Below are 4,995 nucleotides of genomic sequence, written 5' to 3'. Positions count from 1 at the left end.
TCCCCGCCAGCCCGCTGCTGTTGGCAGCTGGCTTTTGTTCGGCCGGGGTCCGGCGGGCTTGCGGGGCATCATCGGGCAGCCCGGGGCGCCTCTCCGCCGGTTTCCTACGGTGCTCTTGGGCCGTGCCACAGCAGCCAGGTTGTGTGGACCTGCGGCTTCGTTCTCTGCATTCCCCCACGGGTGGTGGAACGCCCGGGCCGCGGCCGCAGGCAGGGACAGCAGGCCGGCTCTCTGGCCATTGATGCCTCGTGTGAGAACACCTTATGTAAACCGCGTGTGAAATAGACATAGCTATCGTATGGAATCTAGATTTACACTCCTAAATGCTTTTGCATGTTGATCCTAAGTAATATACAGCGTTCTCATGGGGCCTACTGAAAGAAGGAGCTTGTTCTGGACACATTCTGTGCGCGCTGATAAGCGAGGGGATTCAGAATCAGCACAAGGGCTGATGCACTGGAGGAGGGAGGCACTGGTTTGCTGTGCTTTGTAACAGCCCTTATTATGTGGACACAGACACAGCCTTTGTGGATCTTTTGCTAAGGAGGTATTTAGCCCGCTAATGCCAGCTCCTGAGCTGCCCTGGCCTCAACAAGGATGCTGAACCCCAAACAAAGATGTGAACAACAATGACAACAACCAACAACAAAGTCATGTTGATTTCAAGCTCCATTAGAACAACACAGGAACAAATCAATGCCTGGCAAGCAGAAAAGGACAGAATCAGTGGGGAAGGATACCACACATAGTGGAGAAGGGAAGGGGGGGGCAACCGGCAGCTATAAAAAGATACCTCTAAGGACCCCTTCAGCAGTCTCCTCCTCCTTTTAATTCCTTTAGAAGTTAATTCCTGTTCAAGGGAAGGATGGGCAGCTCTGTAACAAAGCGGATTAGCCAGATACAAGGTTTGTTCCAAAATAACAAAAGTTATTACGTAGTAATGAGGTTTAGTTAATAGATTCATAGACTTTAAGACCATTGGGATTCCTCTGGACATCCTGCTTGTGGAGCGGAGACTGCTGAACTTGCCCCAGTGATTTCTGCCTCCTGCCTCCTCTGTGAAGCTGGGGGCTGGAGCTTAGGAGCGCAAGCCCCTGTCCTTGTGGGCAGGCAAGCTACGGAGAGCTCCCAGCATCCTTGCAACAGTTGCTTTATTGGTTGGTTTGCCTGTCTTTGGAGTGTTTGTCAGGCTAGGTTCACCTTTAGTCCATAAAATCTCATTATTTCTTTTCCCGTCTCCATTAAAGAGGCAACTCCGATGAGACATTACTCCCCTGAGCAGGTCTTTCTAAGTTGCGATAGACTCCCACGTTACACAATGTTCCAAGTTACATATTTCCCAGTGGGATACTCTCCTGTCTCCCTTTTAATGTACTGCCACTGGCACCTAAGTGAACCTCTGCTGAGATGCATGGGGCAGGCCAGACCTCAGCACCAGCGTTTTAAGCTTTCTGCAAACCCTGGCAAGGACATTTTGGGTCAGTTACCCTCGTTTCACACGTTCAGGGTTTCCTTCACAGGTCCAGCAGCTAGAGGTTTTCCTCTGTGAAAGGACAGAGAATAGCCAAAGCTGTGGTTACGCAGTGCACCAGGCAGGTCTGTTCTCACCCTTGGCAGCCCCTTGGTGCACTGCTTGGCCACGGTGAGCAGCGACAGTTTGGCAAACACTGGAATTGCCCACGTCATTCACTGTGAGGGCTCGGAGGGGGAACGCTGTTCCTGGGGGCTAGCAGGTGACACAGAATAGACATGGCAAATGCAAGAAATTCTTCCCCAGTATGTTGCAAACTCAAATCTGAAATCAATCGCAGAAAGACAAACTTGGGATTGATCATAGCTTGATCTAAGCAAGGTGACATTTCAGTGCTACGTCTGGGGTGCGATTGAGATTTCCCTTCAACAATATGGGGAGATTTGATAGAGGCTTTGGCCTTGGCCTCCCAAATCACAGACCTCAAACATTTGAGACAAAAATGTAAATCCATTAGCAGCAGCAGCAGTAGACCATTAGCCCTGGTGCATCAGGCCTAACTTATTGAGCCAGAATGTATTATTTTCATGATCCTGTGCAAAGCAAAACCCATCACATTTGGCACAGTTCTGGCTGTTAACTTCTAAGATTTATTACATAGTGCCATGGGGCCTCTGCTCTGCAGCTTTTTGTGAGTCCAAAATTTCCGTGAAGCCCAAGGGGACTTCTGCATGAGCAGGAAAGGCAGGAGTAGAATTCTTCGGTTTGGCAGTTTTTGTTATTTCTAGGGGAGGAAGATCATAATATGTAACATATTTAATTGCATCATACTTGTTTTTTTGATTTGAGGAGGTCTCTGTGTGCCTGTCCTCTGAGGGGCTGATAGGGCTGCCTTCTGCTTTGCTGTATCAGCTGGTTTAGCCCATTGTCTCCTTGTTTCTAAACCCTCGCAGCAGCAGGTTTCTAAAGCGCATCCCAGCCACAGACGTGGGAGCGGGAGCCCTAACTACTTAATATACCATGGTGCCTGCAAAAATAGGGCAGGGATTTCAAAGGTTGCCCATCCTTTCCACTCCTAGTACAGGAACACGTGAACCACGCTGAGGCTCAGATATCCCTTTCATAAATGTATAAACATATTCTGCTAGAAACGGAGAAAAAAACCCAACCCACCTGGTGCTTCAGATAGTCCAAAGGACTGGGCTGTGAGGAATCCCCCTTCCCCGAGGAAAATCATTCCTAATACTGTACAGAAGTGATATTTACCCCTTCCTGACTTTTAGGGATAGTAGCACTCTCATTTTAGATGGCAACTAGCCATCAGAGCAGAGATCCAAAAGTTATACGAGCCCCTTCCTCTACCCCCCTGTGAAATCTGTTTTAGGCAGAGATGCTAGAAATGGTGTAGTAACTTGGCCGACACTTACATAAGTTGTCATGCTAATATAGTTCTTGAAAATTGCAATTAAAGCATGAAACAACATTTGGCTGAAAAAAAAAATAAAGGCTTGCTTGTAATTGAGCACTGTTTTGTCCGCCCAGCATTTTGGCTGTTCAGCCAGCAGAAGAGTTTTCTGCTGATGCTGACATGTGAGGTAACGTCTCTGCAGCAACCTGCTGTAATAGGACGTTTCACGTGCACCTCCCAAAATCCTTCCTACTGGCTAATGTGGTTGAGCTTGGTCTTTTGGCAATGTGCAGGAGGACATGGGATGGGTTTGGTAAGGGTTCTGCAGTGGCACAACTCCTTTGGATGGGGTCTTCCCTAGCAAGCTGATACACATCCTTCCCCAGGGCTGAACGGCTGCTGGGCTGGAGTTAGGGCAAACTGGCTCGGCCAAATCTTTGTAAATGCAGCTCCCATCTGCGCTGGGATGAGCGCAGCACATGCTCAGGAACAATGGGGCTGGGCTGATGGATAGCGCTCAGGGGACCACTGCGTTTCCATCCTCGGGGCTGCTGCCTGCCACGGAGGAAGAAATGTCACCCAGGAATTCCCCCACACTGGTGAACTCCAGTTCCTCCACGGGTGTCTGGGGCTGTGCCTCCGCTCCCCTTCCCGAGCAGTGGCTGCTCTCCAGTGGCTCCCTGCGCACAGGCTCGGTGGGCATGCATGGACATCTTAGATTATTTTTGGGGGAGGGGGGGGGGAAATTGCTCTGTAAAACATTCCACAGTGGGTTTTTTCAGCTGCTTTTGTTTGATGAAGAGCCCACAGCAGAGGCCTGTCATTCTGAGCTGGGAGCGCATTTGACACTCCTGTCTCCGCCGTGTACCTGGTGTGTATTTGCTGCAGTGCTGATTACATTAACTTCTGTGTTTATAAACATTTTGAATCAGTGCAGAAGGCTGTGCTGAACAGAATTTTAAAGCCGGCATCAGTTTTATTTTTTGCTTTTTCATCTGTAAACACACATAATGCGTCTGCAGCGCAGTCAACGAGGGATCAGAGGTGCAAAGGGCTTCCTGAGCCGATTCTCTGCTTGGCTTCACTTCTGAGCTCTCCTGATACAGCCTCCTACATGCTTACATGAACACACATACATACGCACACATATACACCGTACAGACAGCAGACACTCCTTCAGATCTGAAAGCACTATCCTTTTAAAAGGCAATTCGGTGCTGATAGTCACTCCTGTCCTGCTGTTCTCTGGATAGGGCCAGCAGTTGGAGAAGAAATTAAATCTGAACTGGTGCGAAAATTGCCTCCCAGTTAATGGAAGCTGATGCAAGTTGTAAGCAGCCTGCAAACAGCAGTGATTTTTTCCTGTCCCCCTCTGTTGAAGGGTTTGTAATAGCCTCTCTGCAATGCTATCTGAGTGCCTTAACCCTCTCAATCCCCACAGCACCCCCTTGTGAGGCAGGAATTAAACCATAATCCTTATTATACATGGAGAAAAGAAGCACGGGGAGATTAGGAATCCCAGCCTTGCAAAATGCAGTATGAGTTCTGCTACAGGCTTTCAGTGGGAAGTGGCTCGAAGTGCAAGGCTGGTGGGCTTGGGAGGACCCACGCTTTGGAGGTGCCCGACAACAGCTGGTGCCTTTCAGTCCACCCAGCCCCAAATTGAGGGTGAATTTGGACTGGAGTGCTCTTGCATGGGTAAGACTGCTGCAAGCAGCATCTGTGTCTAGCTCAAACCACTGCACCGTGTAGCCCTTTGCTCCACTCTTTTCTTCTTCGCTTTCTGTGCCAACGCACACCTTCCACTCCAGCCATCGGCCGTAGGTGTTTTTAATTTGGGGTCCTCTCAGACCTCACCAGAAGAAGGGATGTAGGCTCCAAAAAGGAGCCAAAATCCTATCCTATCCAAAAAGGACAGGCTGGGAAAAGGGCGCCAAGCCTTTTGGGTGCTCTTGAGGTGTCTCCTGGCCGACAGTTGCGGGAAGAGGGGTCCGCTCTCCCCGCGCCGGCAGCGCCGGAGCAGGAGGGGGGGATGCCGCTGATCCCACCCTTCCCGGCACGGGCACCCCGGGAGCATTTCTGGTGGAGCCGAACACCTCGCACGGGAAAACCGGGC

This window comes from Charadrius vociferus, unplaced genomic scaffold, assembly GCF_000708025.1.
Source record: "Charadrius vociferus isolate BGI_N301 unplaced genomic scaffold, ASM70802v2 scaffold751, whole genome shotgun sequence".
Classification (NCBI taxonomy): Eukaryota; Metazoa; Chordata; class Aves; order Charadriiformes; family Charadriidae; genus Charadrius; species Charadrius vociferus.
The sequence above is the reverse complement of the archived record's forward strand: the minus strand, read 5'-3'. Positions refer to the sequence as shown.